The sequence below is a fragment of the Lathyrus oleraceus genome, chromosome 7 (genome assembly GCF_024323335.1).
Source record: "Lathyrus oleraceus cultivar Zhongwan6 chromosome 7, CAAS_Psat_ZW6_1.0, whole genome shotgun sequence".
Lineage (NCBI taxonomy): Eukaryota > Viridiplantae > Streptophyta > Magnoliopsida > Fabales > Fabaceae > Lathyrus > Lathyrus oleraceus.
Genome location: NC_066585.1, coordinates 29674967 through 29693077, shown reverse-complemented (window position 1 = coordinate 29693077; position 18111 = coordinate 29674967). Strand labels below are relative to the sequence as shown.

General features: G+C 38.3%; 1 long non-coding RNA gene across 1 annotated transcript; it reads left to right on the top strand.

The window, feature by feature from the left end:
• Positions 1-8887: 8887 nt before the first annotated feature.
• Positions 8888-10346, top strand: LOC127106778 (uncharacterized). The gene is made up of 2 exons (XR_007795489.1): positions 8888-9420; positions 9698-10346. It is a non-coding gene; the product is annotated as an uncharacterized LOC127106778 (long non-coding RNA).
• Positions 10347-18111: the final 7765 nt, after the last annotated feature.

Here is an 18111-nt window from a genome sequence, read left to right as displayed (position 1 = left end):
TTGGGGATTTTAGGGGGATTGGGAAAGTTGGGGTTTTGATGGGAATTCTCCGATCTGTGAGTTTTGTTGAGTTATATGCATTATAATCGAAGTATGTTGTGTATATATGACTGTTAAATGTGGATATTGGGTTGTTAGCTGTGGGGTATGAGTTATGGCGAGTAGAGAAGCAAAGCTGCGCTGGTTTTCGTAGCAGATGGCTTCTGTTCGCGCGCGATTCGCGGCGCGAAGCCCAGTTCGCGGCGCGAACTGGGCAGGATTCAGAGGAGTTCTGTAACGCGTTGTTCGCGGCGCGAACCCTGCTGCGCGGCGCGAACTGTGCTGTGCAGAAGTTGATATTGGTGAGTTTTTGAGTACGTTGAGTTGCGAGACTCTTAGTAAGTCGCTGTATTTGTATTATAAACAATTAACAGGGATTATGTGATTATGTATGAGGTGTTTATGATGATGAGATGTTGAATTTACGTGTTTAGTTATAAATGTGTTATGTAACGATGTGATATCGTTGTAATGTTATTGTTGTTTTGTTGAGTTGTATGTCATGCTATTAGTGATGATGATAACATGACTATATGATGTTGTTGTTGCTATGTTGATTATGATGTATGTTTGGTGTGCATGCATTCATGAAAGGCCGATGCCTAGTGATGAACGGACTGAGTTCCAATGATGTTGTTGACTCCGGGCTTGTTGAGGGGCTTGGTTCCTTGCGGGGAACTCGGATTCTATGGTGATGAATCTGGGAGTGGTGATCCTGTAGTTGGTCACAAAATGGGTATACCGAGTCGTGTTGAGTCATGCATGGGTGTGTGCATTGCACTTGATATGTTGTTTTGTTGATGTTCATGAGTATGTTGATTATGATGATTAAGATGAGCTGTGTTGGCATATGTGAAATATATTTATGTTTATATTTCTGTCGTTATATTATTATTTAATAATGTAATTCTCACCCCTTCTGCATGTGTTTATGTTCATCTATGATGAGCAATGTGCAGATAAAGAGGAGTAGCTATTGTTGAGGTTTGAAGAATAAGTGTAGAGTTATTCTACAGAGTCGAGTCAAATGCTCTGGTCATGTGACACCGGGGTTATGGGATTCGATAGATAATTGGTTATTATTTACGTTGTTTATGATGACTAATATGTTGAGATGCTTTGTTGAAACATTATTATGAATTGTTATATGATGAATGATAATATTTGTGTTGTTGTCCGCTGCGAAGTTTTAATAAAATAAATAATATGTTTTATGTTGTGATGCGATAAGTGTTATGTTATTAAGCAATGTAAACTCTTCTACATGTTGTACTCTGATAATCTATTTAAATATGTCGTTTGGGTAGAAGGGTGTTACAGTGTACGCAGAGATCTTGCGAACAAATGCTTGGAGGTGAGTTTCCGGGCAGGAACTCCCATTATATTTGTCAAATGTCGGCGCTTTGAACTTCTGTGGGATCGCAATCCCCTCAACTAGCCCCATGTTGGACATGTTGACAAACCCCGGAGTAGCATGGCTTTCCAGAGCCCTTACCTTCTCCGCCAACAACTGGATCTCTTTGCTTTGTGGTTGGACACCATATTGCCCGAATGGCTCATTGTGCATAGAGAATTGATCGGCTTCTCGGTCTTCCTCTCGGTCCTCATTAAACCCATAGAACGGAGACAACAGACCGTCTTTCGGATTTTGCCCCTGACTGGGCCCAGGTTGACCACCATAACCTCCATCAGGGTTATTCACCATACCGACAGTGGCTCTTTTTCCACCGTCTCTGGATCCACCCAGCCCCTGGTTGGAGACACCATCCAGGTTAACCCCACTGTTAGCGGCTGAAGCCCGCTCGAGCTTCTCAACTTTATCAGCCAATGCCTTCTGACCAACTGCAAACCCTTGCATGATGTTGATCAGCTCATTCATTTTCTCTTTCAGCTCGAGAACGTCTATGTTGGGGAGATCCATCAGCCTTGGAGTGTTTCGTCTGGTGAAGTATCTGTGAGGACGGGTTGAGTGCAAAGGTATGACTCGGCGAGCACGAGCAATGATTCCTGAAAAGATCCAGCATGTCAGAAATAAATACCTACAAAACAGCAAACAGATTAATATGCATGAATGCAACGTCTATCCATATGAGGAAGTTTCTGTCCTTTGATCCTGGTTTCATCGAGACAGATAATATTTTTACATCCATATTCTGACATTCAAAATGTCTCTCAACCAGATTCTCAATCAGTAATACTCCCCATATGATTAGACGTAAGTTAGATGTAGATGAATGCAAAATGGGGAATGATGCAGATGTATGAATGCTATGGTGCCATCCTCCAAGCACTCTGATCATTCGCACTGCAACTGGTTTCTGAACTGATCATAACCATCTGAGGAGACACGTAACCACCAATCATACCCACGGGTTCCGAAATAAACGGAAGACAGATACATCATCATCATCACTGGCCTCTGAGCAGACACATCACACAATCTCTGAATCGGCCCGGGGAATCCTGAAATAAATGGATCCCCACTGATAAATAACTCGGCCCAGGGGATCCTGAAATAAACGGATCCCCACTGATAAATCACGGACAACACTCCGGCGTCACGGCAATAAACGGCCATAAATCCGACTCATAAATATGCCTCTGAATCACTGATCAAAAGGTCACCATCTGAGTCACCATCTGAACATGCATCTGAAAGAATCACCCTCCCCTCACAGGTAAATTCTAACCAGGTCATCCTAAGGCGGATAATAGTCTCGACAATCGGGCAGAGATACTCAATGGGTTTGCCCTTTCGGGTGTGCCATTGTAGCTCTCCTGGGATCGTCTAAACCAAAGATCCAGGAAATGATCGGTCACCAGAGTCAACAGCCCAAAAGAGATAACCCAACCAAAGTGGAAAACCCCACTGAGGAAGAGCACTTCTCAGATGAACCTCGTCCGGCTTGTGGTATGTCACGTCGCAACATCATGCCCAACCGACATGTGAGGGACGCGAGACCACACTAATCCTAGGTGTATACTCGGGCCTGGGTTTTAGCCCCACTCAGAACACCCACCCCAAAACAGAGGAACCACCTGCACAGAGGACGGCAACATGATAGTATGATGCATGCAAATATTTAATGCAAGTATAAACAATGGTTAGAATAATAAATGCAATAAATAAGCACAAGCAACCTATACTACACTAAAGCGCTAGGAGAGACTCGCTTAGGGACCATGGACCAGCATAGGTCAACATGTGGTTTCCCCAGCAGAGTCGCCAGCTGTCGCATCCGCGAAAATCAACCGGCGAGCGCTGAAATAAAAACAACACAGAGCCGCCACTGGACGTTATTTATCCCAAGATAGGGAAAGGAAACGCTCAGAGAAACCTGGAAAGACATGGTCTTGCGACCAAAGAGAATGGGTACGGGAGTCGGTTACGCAAGGGGAAGGTATTAGCACCCCTCACGTCCGTCGTACTCGACGGGATCCACGCTCTAGAAAGAATAGGTTGCCATAAACATCACACACACACTACCGGACAACACAGGTGGGGTTAGAAGAAGGGGCTCGATAGGACATCGCATCCTATGCCTACGTATCTCGTCTGGAACGAGAATCAGAGCTACCGTAGTTCGGCTCACGCACGCCAAACAACACAAAGCAAATACAAACAACAAGGTGGCAAACATGGAGCCCGACTACCACTCAATGGAATTACGTCAGCATCCGAACCAAAACACACACAAAAGGGCAAACGTGGAGCCCGACAGCCAATCACTGGACTTAAGTCAGCATCCGAACCCAACAAACCCACACTGGAACCCGAATGCCACTCAATGGACTTACATCAGCTTCCAAGCACACGACAAGCACAAACAAACAAACAACAACTGGCTAAGGAGTCGGGAACTCGAGCCTAGCAAGTGTCAAACAACTCACACAAAAAAGAAAAAGGTTGCCCGGAGTGGTCTCGCACGACCACCTGCCTACATACCTCGTCTGGAACAAGGATCAGGGCGATGTAGTTCCCCCTCAAGGGACTGAAATTCTAGCCAGAAACAAAGGGAGGCACACTACCAGGGAGCTGTACTCGAGCCTAGTGTTATCATGCATCATTGCCCTATGTTCAGGTTTCTAACTACTTGCACAACAGCAAGCTAATCCTATCCAGGAAAGAAGCAAGCATACAAGCATACAAGCATACATCAAATGAGAACAGGCATCTCAAACAAATATCCACATAGCACACACTATAACCAATCAAGTGGGCTCAACCAATGGGTTTGACTGCCTCAGCAAGTCATCTGTACAGGCTGTGTTTGCTCTTAACCTTGCCATTGAGAGGCTAAGGTGAAGCAGATGAAAGGATGAAGTGAGGATGAGACCTCACAGCTCTTATCCCTGGCCAGGGAGAGCTTCAGACAAATGAGCATGGGTCCAGAATGTGGGAACCCTTCTATACTCAGAGACTCTGACACAATGTGCACTGCACAAGATCTTGGGTTTGTATCCCAATGCATCAACACCAGCTGTGTGAGCAGAGGGATGACTCAACAAGAATAGTGGGGGATAGGTTGCATATCCCTTGGCTTCCACCAATTGCCTTAATCAAGGTCTTTACCTGCTTGGGCACAAATGTAAACAATCACAAGCATTGCCTCTTAAGGAGGACTTCAGACAGATGCCTGGCCAAGTAACAGGCCAGGTCTTCCAGACTACATGAAGAATAGAAGTCCTACCTCAATTGGTTTACACAACCAAGCAGCAGCAAAAGCAAGTTCAATATGAACTATGAGCAACTAAATGTACCTGAAATCAATCAAGTATCATCAGTACTCAAGCAGATAAACAATAAACAGCAAAGGTTAACCAGTCAGACTGTACAGATTAATGCATACAAAAGCAAGCTATGAGCTCAAGCTCAAGCTTCACAACCTACAAAACAAAGTCATGTTAGTGTACAAACATCAAACAAACTCAATTGAATTAACTTGATTCAATCTCCTTGAGCATTGTGCTTTTCATCCTGAAAAATCAAGCAAATGTGAGAAACAAGACCACTAGGCCAAGCCTAGGGTCCAAAAGTGACAAAAATGTCCAAACAGCAAGGGATTCTCAACCAAACTCAAGTTAAAGCCAAACAAAAGCAAATGCAATTGGTCCCATGCTCATATCATTCACCATAATCATTTCATGCACAAAACAAGCCAAACTAGGTCAAATGGAACATCAAACATCCAAACAGAATGACTTCAATCAAATCCACATCAAAACAAGTCCAAAAATCCTCAAATAATTCACACCTAAACAGGACATATTCAAGGTATAGCATGTCAAATTTCAGCTCAATTGGACAAAAGGAACTATGTCAATGAAAATCAAGAAGTCCAGACACAATTATTCAAGCCAAATCATAACATCAACACATGCATTCACTTCAAAAATTCATAAGTCAATGAAAACAATTAAGAAATGAATGGGACCAAAAGCATCATGTCCTATGATGTGTCTATAACCAGCATACCAAATTTCATGTTCATCTAAAACCATATGAGAATTTCACAAAGATAATGCCAACATGTGTCATGTGAGTTGCATAATGGACACACAGTGAAGAAAAATACCAATCAAATAGAAAATGCCATGGAAAAATCCAGAAAAATTCACATAGCATCTCAACATATCCATAATCAATCATGCAAAATTTCAATTTATTCCAACAATCATAGGCTAGGCAAATAATTTCATGAAGTTGCCCTAGTTAGGTGTGACACAAATTGTCACACCTAAGTTCAAAAAATCATATCTCACCCCACAGGTATCCAAAATTCACAAACTTTATATGTAAATCACCATCAACATGTCTACAATCACCACAAAAAATCTCAAGAATTTCTTTTAAGGTATGAGTATTTCACAACAAAAATGGTAGAACATGTCAAAAATGCATACAAGTCAAACATCCATAGGCCAAGTCAAATTTTTACCATGCACAACTTGCAAAATCATACTCATAAAAAACTAGAGACAAAATGGGATCTAATAAAAAAAACCTCATATTTTTCTGATTAACCAATAATTTTTTATGATTTTTTTAATGTTTATATGATTTTTAAAATAATTATTGAATTATTATTATTTAATTAAATGAACGAATGGCAGTTTGGTAATTACTGAATCCAAGGCGCGGTAAACGCGTTTTTTAAATTGGAATGGCAACTACACGAATCAAACACTCATTTTTCCAGAATTTCTCCTCATCTTCATCGCCTTTGCCCAGAAACATCAAGAACGCATGAACATTCGATCTTAACCAAAATCCACAAATGGATACTCGTTGGAACGGTCTAAGCCTCAGGATCTCAAATATGTCCTTAATTTCCACTAATTCTTCCTATATCTCATGAATCGAACAACTTAGGGTTTGGCATCATAATTTCAAATCAATACAACTCATCCTACGTTCATCCATTCTACAAACCAAAGGCATCATTGAACTCTACATTCAACACTCTTCAAAACGCATATAAGCATTGGCAAAATCGTGAAGTTCGAAAAATCAAATACCTGGAGATGGCAGTGCTGGATCGTGTAGTGTTTGCGCTTCTAGTTCCAAAACAGATGAAGCTTAAGCTTGTGGAAGTTGAATGCAATGCTCAGGATCAATTGAATTTGCTTCTAACACACGAATTCCTCAAAAGCCATGGATGACCTCATTTGCAACAGTCGAGATTTGTGAGGATTTGGAGGTTGATCTCCCAAAACAGTCCAAGAAGAAGTTGAATAGAGATGGCAGCAAAAGGAATTTTCGAGTTTGATGAAGAATTGGAAGAGATTGGTTCACTTTTGCTCTTTGTGTTCTTGAGAGATTTTGAGAATTTGGAGGGAAAATGAAATTGTGATTTGTGATTTGTGTATTCTGTTACAAGTTTGTTATGATTAGCAATATATATCTCAGCTTAATCCACACTTAATCACCTTAATTAACCAAATGGAATGTGATTAGCATACATGTCATTTTCAAACCAAGGGCAAAATGGTACTTTCCTATGCAAGCCAATGACAGCTCATTGACAGCTCACACACTCTCAAAATGACATGTGTGAGTTGTTGCAACTTGTCTCATGTTGATTGGATATGTATTTTGCAATTTCACTTTGTCATGGCTATGTTATGCATTTCCAAGTTCATTCCAAAAGTGAAATATCAAACCATGAGGCCTTGACATGTTATGACCATTCCAACAATTTCCAAATAGCAATTGTGAGGTGTTGCAAAAATCCCCATCCAAAAATTCCCATTATTTCTCAAGTTGGACAATTTTGCCCCTGGATCTTTAATTGTACACTTGAAATTGGACTTTTTGCATTGACCATTTTTGATGAAATCCAATTATGCACCATGAAAGTACATGTCAAATGGAGTTTGTGCATAAAAAGATCACTCAATTTGGACACTCCATGTGGAAGTTATGCCCCTCTGATTATGGGTCATTTTTGAAATTGACTGGACCATAACTTGCCAACCATACATGGGATTTTCAAGTTCTTGGACATTTTGGAAAGGTGAGAACAAGATCTACAACTTTCATGTTGAACAAATTTTCATTTGAAGCTTCTTTGGACATGCAATTTTGAGGTCAAAAACTTTCTATTTTTGGAAACTTCTATTACAAGTCACTTTCTATTTTTGGCAGTTTTTGTCCTGACTTGATTTCCTTCATTTTTAAGCTTTGCAATGTCAAATAACACTTGTTCCAACATGAATGAAGTGTATCCGACTCACTTCCACCCCCAAATCCATCAGATCATGTACAGTTGACCACAGTTGACTTTTTCAACTGATAGATGAATTGGGCAATGCATAGATCAATCTGAGCTCCAATCTCCTGATGAAATGGCTCAAGGGTGAAACCCTAGCCTCAATTAGCTCAATAAAACCAAAGAATGAACCTCATATCCATCATAGACCCTATCTCCTGACTATGCCCTGACTGACCCAATGCAACTGATTAGGGTTGACCAGTAGTCAAAACCCTAATCTCAAGGAATCTTCTCCAACACCTGATGAAATCAAGCCATGATGATGATGATATATCATTGCAATCAAGATGAAGACCAATATCCTTTGAGAACCACAAAACCCTAATTTGAACTTCCCCATCCTCAGATGATTGATGATCAGTCCAATAAAACCCTAGGCTTGCATTTTGACTTCCTCATCTTCTGACCAAGACTTGAGATAATGGCTTGCACAATGTAACCACATGATATGCAATATGCAATACCTAATGACCTAAAATGATATGCCATATGTTAATGCTAGTCCCAAAAGAGGAGGGCAAATTTTGAGGTGTTACAAAAGGCAAAGTAAATAAATGACAAAAAATTAAATGTTAGAAGTTAGGTATAAGAATGTAAAAGTTAGGAATTAGATTGCGGAAATATTAAAGTTAGGAGTTAGATGTTAGATGTTAGGATTAATCGAAATCAAAGAATATAAAAGATTTAAAAATCAATATCAATGACATTCTAATACTCTAATATCCTCTGAAATAATAAAAAACAATTCAAAACAACATCCGAAATTAAAATCAAACAATACTCCAATCACATCAAAATCAGATCAAAATAATCAACAATAATATTCCAAAATCAATATCTAAAAGATCAAAACAATATCTAAAGTAATATTCAAAAATCAAATTTAAAATGTGAAAAAAAACAATTCTAAAATAAGTACTAAAATTAATCTAATCAATCTAATCCTAAATCTAATATTAATCTAATTAATCTATATTATCCTAAAATTCTAAAAAATCTAATTCTAAAATTAAGATTTTAGTTAACCGCTAATCATGATATTCTAATTATCCTTAACCTCTAATTCATCTAATTCTAATCCTAATCCAATCAAATCTAATCCTATATGGAAAATATAAAGTTATCAAAGAAAGAGAAGAGATGAAGGGGAGGTTCAATCGTACGGGCCAAAAGTAGGACGAATTCAGTTTGGGCCCTTTGCCCCAAACGACCACGAATTCATCATCATGTCCATGGAACAGAGTGAAGTCCAATCCGATAAGCAGTGCAAATTGGAACCAGAGAAAAGGCTTCTCCGATAAGCCAACGCACTTGCAACCTCCTCTTTCGGCTTCTTCTCTTCTCATCCTCCATCACGGAATGAAAAGCTCCTTGTGTTGCGTCACCGTCCTCGCGATGCTACGTCCAAAATGTTTCAGGAAAACGCAAGCATGATGTCACGGAATGAAAAGCTCCTTGTGTTGCGTCACCGTCCTCGCGATGCTACGTCCAAAATGTTTCAGGAAAACGCAAGCATGATGTCGCTCTATTCTTCTTCACCAGATGCAAAATCGGAGATGAAGCGAGTCAAATTCAATTCAATCTCCAATTATCAATGATGTTGCAGGTATTGTTGGTTTAGAGCTGATGTTCCTTTTCTATCAACGTTGGACTTATTCTGAATTGAACTATTTGGGATTCAATGATTATCCAATCTGTTTCTGAGTTGGCTTAACTTTGATTAAGTATTGATTATAAGTTTGAATTTCTCCTATGATCGCCGCATTTTATTTACTAGCTTCTGCGAATTCTGTTAGCCTCTTTATTGAACTTGCAAGTTTTGGTGGTACATTTGATTAGAACCTCGATAGTCTCTACATTATTCGATGGATACCAACTTGCAGATATTCCAGGAGGCGATGAACTCATGCTTGCGGCTGGTATCTGCTTTGCGTTTACAGTTTGGGGCTGCTGCATTACAACTATGGGTTCTTTGGCTACTCCAGGTTGAAGGTTCTTATAATCACCTCCAACAGACACAAAATGAGCATCAGCCTTAGCAGGTGGGGGTGACACTTGCAACGGTGATGTCAATGTACAAGAAACAGAAGGATTAGATTCTGCACCATAGCACCTTTTGTCAACTGGTATAGTGGCCTGTTGTGGCTTTACCCAATCAAACTTAGGTGGTATTGTCTTTAGAGGTTGCATATTTTATTACTGGAATCTGAGGATACTCCATTCGTTATTGCTTCTTTTGTATCTTTGTCATCTATTCTGTGTTGGTTCGGAGAAGGAACGGGTTTGGTTTGTGACCTTGGGTTGTTGTAATTTTGTTGGATATTCTTTTGTAGGATTTATGTTGAATGAGTGTGAATTGAGTTTCAATGTAAAAAAATGAATGTGGTTATGGGCTATGTGATGGTTTGAAATTGTTGTAATTTTTAAAATGAAACATGTGAATTGGTTTGAACATTGTAATTGGAATTGTGTGTGTTAGGATGTGAATTGGAATCAATGGTTTATGTATAGCAAATGGAATTTTGAATGTAATTGGGTCGTTAATGCAAATGAATTAAATTATTTATGGGATTTTGAATGTTGTAATGAATCAAGGTTTATGCCTTGGTTGACATTGATACAAGCATGATAGGTAAGAAAGACTTGGGACATGTTTGAAACACTTTTCAATTTTAGTCTTGAAAATTTGTTTTTTAAATCTATTTTTAAAAATTAGTTTTAAGAAGAAAATTAACAAAAAATTTGTTTGATAAACTAATTTTTAAAAACTGTTTTGAAAATATGAAAATGAAAAAACTTGTTTGATAATCTAATCTTTTAATAGTATTTTAAGAAGAGAATAAAAATGCATATTTTGTCATTTACTTTTAAAATCTATTTTATTGTATAAAATGTTACAAACTTAAAAAATTAAATGATATTTGGTCGAATACAAATAATTGGGTTAAATCAATTTTTAATTTTACAAATCACATAACAATTGTTTGTAATAATAATAAGAAAAAAACAAGTAAAAAATGGGATTCCACATTTAATAGAAAAAAAATTTATATAGTGAAAATAATTAAGAAACACAAAAAAAATTAAGTAAAATAAACAAACATATTTGAAAAGGTTACTTATACATAAAAAGAGCATAAATAAAAGAAATAACATACTCTTTCAAATACGTATTTCTATTTTATTTTTAAAATATAAAAATTATTAAAATTACATTAATGCTATTAATGAAAATTATAAATTTTTATGTTTTTTCGTCAAGTTTTATAATACTACAAACTAAAAAGTAAGAAGCAAAACATAACTAAACTGTTTCACTTTTTTGCTTTTAAAAACTGAAAAATAGAAAAGAGTTTTTAAAAACACTTTTGCAAAATATTATATTCAAACAAGTTTTTAAATTTTAAATTTTCAAAAACTAAAAAAGAGTTTTTAAAATGCATTTCAAACAGGCCCTTAATGGTCAATGTTTTAGATGGTGAAGGTTTATGGATAAAAAAATGGAAATGGGATAATATCTTGAATTTGGCACAATGGCTTAGGATGTGAGGTAAATGAACATGGATAAAAACGGTTTAGTCATGAAAAAAGTTTAAAAATAAACATGAACATGGTTAGAAGGTTTAAAATGAGCATGAATCATGGCTTGGGAAATGATTTGGTTTAACATGGTCATGAACATGAAACGGTCGAGTTGTCTTGTAAATGAAGAAATCCAACTAGAAACCAATAAACATGACTTTGCCTAGTGAATCAAGATCCATGAGATGGGGTTAGGTTTTAGGGTGGTTAGTTGACTTTGGTAAACTGGTTGACTAAAAAGTCAATAGTTGACCAAAAGTCAACTTAGATAAAAAGGTGTATTTTCTTATGGACAAATGAATGTGGACTACAATGCCTTTTTGAACCAAATGAAATATGTCATGGTATGAATCAACCTAGATGGACATTAATAAAAAAAAAGGTCATGAACACGTGAAGCTTGAATGAACCCTAATTAGTGAATCAGGACCATGAACATTACTCAAGCCAATGAAACATCCATATTAGACCAAATGAACAAGATGAATCCTCAATCTTGAATGCACACACCATAGATGATAATTCCATAATCAGAAATTAGGATTTTAGGGACTTGATTGATCTTGATGATGTTTACAACCATGGTCTAAGAATTAATGTTTTCAGGTTATGTTCGACGATAAAGACAACGAAGATGAAGGGTTCACCAATACCAGCATTCCATGGAAGAACCATGGCCTAGGACTCAACCTGCCTTCAATGCTTTGTGTGCCTAAGAACTTTGAATCCATAACTTTATGTTTTCCTCAATGCAAATGGAATGCACATGATATTATGGGTATGTAGATGAGATGAATGCTTATCGGGATATGCAAATGATTATGGTTAGTGACCTAGATGATCATTATGAATGGTAGGGTGAATTTTAGGGTATGATAGTTGCCCCTATTTAATCTTCTCGTACCTGAATGTACGAATAGAAACGGCTTCCGAACAATCAAGGTATGAGGGGATTAAATACTAGAATATCGAAAAATTTGCCCACCAAGAACAAATGGAAAGGAATGTCAATTTGATCCGCTGTCGCACGCGGATCAAAACGATTAGTTTTTCAAAAATGTAGTTTAACGACAAATTGACTCAAATATCATTCTCAAGGATTCTTGTTTAATTAATCTACCGATAGAACAAAAAGGGGGGGTTTGGTTGGTTTAGATTCGAAAAAGTGATTTTTAAAAGTGATTATAAAATAAGCTGACACGAACCAACCTACTGCATCATCTTCCGACTTATCATTGATTCTTATAAAATTCCAAATCCCTAACGGGTCTGCTCCTATTCGATTACAATTACCATTAACAAGCGTAAAGGAAATTATGCGAGTAATATTCCCAAATTCCGAATTAAGCAAACAGATTAAAAACTATTGCGAATTAAGCAAACGCAACTTGATCGTTTGTGATAAAATAAAAGCTATGTTAACACGAAATTGATCCGGGATCATCATTCATCAATCGAATTTAAGGATTCTATCCTATAGCAACGATTAGATTAAGCAAATAATTGGAATTATAAGAAGAATTCAAAGGAAACAAATTGGAATTAATAAAAACCGCAAAGCGGATTCTGAATTACAGCAGGTTGATTCAAAAGGGATTAGTTCTCCATAGTCATCTTGCTAGCTCTCAAAAAATCGTACATGAACAGAAAAACGTAACCCTGTTTTTGGTTGCCTCCGCTAGGTAAAAACACCCAAACCCGTTTCATAACTCAACTGGGTCAAATGTACAATCCAGGCCCAATACAACTAACCCAAACAAAATATAAAAATAATGCAGCAGCTTCAATGAAATTTCTGGCCCTGCTACAGTCTGATTCACCTCTCGACTTCTTGTAGATCTTTTTCTTAGCTTTCCATCAAATGGTAGCACGTCTCAATCCGATACTCCTAGCTCAAGATACGATTTTTCTCACGAAAGCTGCTAATGCTGAAAATTAAATACGAAAATTAAATAAGTGCAAAAGTAAAATAAATTATGAAAACACATTAAAACATAAAAATAATCAAAGCAAACCGAAGAAATGCTTAAGTACAAACATGGAAGAACGTGCATCAAAATGCACTGATCAAATTCCCCCACACTTGAACTTTTGCACTCCGAGCAAAATGAAAAATAAAACAAAACACAGACACATCAACGGTTACTCATTCTAGGCTATAAGTCATCTTCGGTTAAGTTTGCTTCGATAGGTACTAATCTTGCACACTAAGGACATTGTAAGAACACTAATCCACAGTTATGCAGACATAAACCTCCTAAATACACAAATCAACTCGAATCATGTTATTATATTAAAGCCTAACTTACTCATCCTTTTTTGGCTCTTTTTCATTCAGGCGCAATCACATTAAGCCCGTTATCTCCACACACTCATAGCAAGGCGAGCGGTTAGTGACTCTGATCCTTTTCTGCATGGGGTTCTGGTACTTAAGTGGCATAATCCTTTGCTTACTCAATTGTAGTTGCGGGGGATCGGACCGTAATCTGCCCTACCAAGTTCAGCACCAGAAACCGCTGAACCAACTACAAAAGAGTCTTATTTCCAACTTTTTTTTGAAGGTTCCACAACCGTTGGGTTAAGTGACCGGGTGAGGGTCACCAAACTTAGAAGGTGCATTCCTTTATTATTATTTTTTTCTTTTCGGAACACTCACTTATATTCATCGGCTTCCCTGTGTAGAGTGTGTGTGAGATGGTGCTGACTGCTGAAATAAACTACTCAAGAGCTGTCAGAGGATGAGAATGTAAGGCTAAAACATAATAAAAATTCAACTCAATTTCCATATGCAGGAGACTTACGGTGTTAAAACAATACCGATCTTGTGAATTTTTCCCAAGTCTCCGCAAACTCGACTCAAAGTAACCTATAGCCTAAAACTTTCAAGAAGATGCATTTTTTTTTATTTTTTTTAATGGCTAAAAACAAAAACAAAGAAAACACACGATTCCCTCCCCCATAGTTAAACTAAGCATTTCCCTCAATGAAAGGACTTTACTAATAAAGTAGAGAGAAGGAAAGAAAGACTCCCTGATCAAGTTGCAGTGTAATCAGGCGTTTCCAAAGAAAGCTCCTCTATGCTGACATCTTCAGGCACCGAACTTGCATGGAATAACTTCAGACGCTGCCCGTTAACCTTGAAGACTTTGTCAGTACCTGCACTTTTTATTTCTACTGCACCATGAGGGAAAACATTAGTAACAACAAAGGGGCCAATCCATTTGGATCGAAGTTTCCCAGCCATAAGCTTAAGGCGGGAGTTAAACAATAAAACTTGTTGGCCCACAGAAAATTCCTTCCTAGAAATCATCTTATCATGGAAGTGCTTAGTTTTCTCTTTATAAATCCTAAAGCTTTCATAAGCCTCTAATCTAAGCTCTTCTAACTGTTGTAATTGGAGTTTTCTTTCAATACCTGCTTGTTGCATCTCCAAATTACAACTTTTCACCGCCTAATAAGCACAGTGTTCTATCTCAACAGGAAGATGACATGCCTTACCAAAAACAAGTCGATAAAGAGACATCCCAATGGGTGTCTTGAAAGCGGTTCTTTGAGCCCAAAGTGCGTCTTCTGGACGACGGCTCCAGTCCTTCCTGTTTGGCTGCACCATTTTCTCTAAAACCTGTTTGATCTCCCTGTTTGAGATCTCATCTTGCCCATTAGTTTGTGGGTGATAAGCAGTAGAGACTCTGTGCACAACTCCATACTTCCGGAGTAAAGCTTCCATGGTGCGGTTACAGAAATGAGTGCCTTGGTCACTGATGATAGCTTGCGGTATTCCAAACCTGCAAAAAATATTAGACCTGACAAAATCTGCAACAACTCTAGAATCATTAGTCCTAGTGGGGATAGCTTCCACCCACTTTGAAACATAATCAACAACAAGCAAAATGTAAAGAAAACCAAATGATACAGGAAAGGGACCCATGAAGTCGATTCCCCATACATCAAATACCTCACAGAAAAGCATAGGCTGCTGAGGCATTTCACTCTTGCGAGTGATGTTTGTACCTGCTATCTGGCACTCTTTACAAGTGCGGTAAGTCTCATAAGTATCCTTAAAAACAGTTGGCCAATAGAAACCTGAATCAATGACCTTTCTTGTCGTCCTTTGAGGACCAAAGTGTCCGCCGACTTGAGATGCATGAGAAAAATTCAAAATAGATTCAATCTCATTGTCGGGGACACATCTCCTGTTACCTGATCACTACCAAACTTCCATAGATATGGATCATCCCAAACATAATATTTGGAATCACTCTTGAGTTTATGAACCTGTGATCTTGATGCACCTGTAGGAAAAACACCAGCAACACGAAAATTAACAATGTCAGCAAACTAAGGTATAATCCCATGCAAAAGAAACAATTGCTCATCAGGAAAGTCATCCTGAATAGGAAAAGGATCTTCATTTCTCTCTATCCTGCTCGAGTGATCAACCACTAAGTTCTCAGCTCCACTTTTGTCTTTAATCTCAACATTAAACTCTTGGAGCAACAACATCCACCGAATCAATCTCAGTTTTGCATCCGGCTTCTTTAGCAAGTACTTTAAAGCTGCATGGTCAGTAAAAACAACAACCTTGGAACCTAGCAAATAAGATCTGAATTTATCAAGAGCAAAAACAATAGCTAGCAGTTCTTTTTCAGTGGTAGTGTAATTTGACTGTGCAGAATCTAAAGTCCTAGAAGCATAGTAAATAACATGGGCAACCTTGTCAACTCTTTGTGCAAGGACAACCCCAACAACATAATTAGAAGTATCACACATAAGCTCAAACGGGAGGGTCCAGTCAAGGGGCTGGATTATGGGAGCGGAAGTCAATGCTTTCTTCAAGAAGTCAAACTCTTGTTTGCACTTGTCATCGAAGCTGAAAGTGACGTCATTCTTCAACAAGTTTGACAGCGGAAGAGCTATCTTGCTGAAATCCTTGATGAAACGCCTGTAAAAACCTGCATGACCAAGAAAAGAACGAATCTCGTGAATGCAAGAAAGGTAAGGCAGTGTAGAAATTACATCAATCTTAGCAGGGTCAACAGAAATTCCTTTTTCAGAAATAATGTGACCAAGAACAATTCCCTGCTCAACCATAAAATGACATTTTTCATAATTCAAAACAAGGTTAGTCTCGATGCATCTTTCTAAAATCAAGGTTAAACTGTTCAAGCATGCATCAAAAGAGGAACCATAGACAGTGAAATCTTCCATAAAAACCTCCATGCAAGTTTCGATAAAATCAGAAAAAATGCTAATCATGCATCGCTGGAAAGTGCCAGGAGTATCGCAAAGACCAAAAGGCATCCTCCTGTAAGCAAAAGTACCAAAAGGACAAGTAAAAGTCGTCTTCTCTTGATCCTTCGGTGCAATATGAATCTGAAAATAACCTGAAAACCCATCAAGAAAACAATAGTGTGATTTACTCGCTAACCGTTCAAGCATTTGGTCAATGAACGGTAAAGGAAAATGATCCTTTCTCGTAGCCTGGTTCAATCTCCTGTAATCAATACAAACTTTCCAGCTGTTCTGAACTCTAGTGGGAACAAGTTCATTCTTTTCATTTTTCACCACTGTAAGTCCAGATTTCTTAGGTACAACCTGCACTGGGCTTACCCACTTACTGTCAGAGATAGGATAAATTATACCCGCTTGCAAGAGTTTGGTTACCTCTTTCTTCACAACATCAAGAATCAAAGGATTAAGCCTCCTTTGGGGCTGCCTTACTGTTTTGGATCCATCCTCAAGTAGAATCTTGTGCATGCACATCGATGGACTAATACCTGGAAGGTCGGCTAATGTCCACCCGATTGCCTTCTTATGCTTCTTCAAAACCTGTAAAAGTTTGTGTTCTTGATCGAAATCAAGGTTAGAAGAGATAATAACAGGGAGTTTCTCATTACTCTCCAAGTAAGCATATTTCAGGTTCTCAGGGAGCTCTTTTAGCTCTAAGGACGGGGGCTGCTCGGTGGATGGAATGCTTGGGGCAGCCGGGATGTCAAGAGCATCAACTGCAAAAACAGGTTTATTGGTAACAACTTCACCTGTAGGAAATGTATCAACCTGCAAGGCAGCAGCAATCTCAGCACAGACAACACAAACGTTAGTGTCAGTACAATCAGAACATGAATAAATATCATCAAAACCAGATAGAGATGGAAAGTCAAGCGCAAATAGTTCAGAACTAGCGTCATCAACTAATTCAGAAATCAGCTCAATATGAAAAACGGAATGCTCCTCCACAGGGTGTTTCATGGTATCAAAAATGTTAAATTTTGCGACAATGTCACCAAATTCCATGGACATGGTTCCATCATCAACATCAATTTTTGTCTTCGCCGTTTTCATGAACGGTCTGCCTAAAATGATGGGAGCTCTGCTTGTCTTGGTTTCTCCTTCCATGTCTAGAATATAGAAATCTGCAGGAAAAATTAAATCGTTAACTTGAACAAGAACATCTTCGACTACCCCGGCGGGTCGAGCGTTGCTCCTATTTGCCAATTGAATGATTAAATCTGTATGCTGCAAAGGACCAAGACAAAGGTTATTATAAACAGAAGTAGGCATAACATTAATGCCCGCTCTCAAATCAAGCATGCAATTCTCAAATTTACTATCCCCGATGGTACAAGGAATAACAAATGTTCCCGGATCCTTTTGCTTTTGTGGCAGAACCTGAGTAGTGAGGGCTGAAACATTTTGCTTGCCTACAATATGCTTG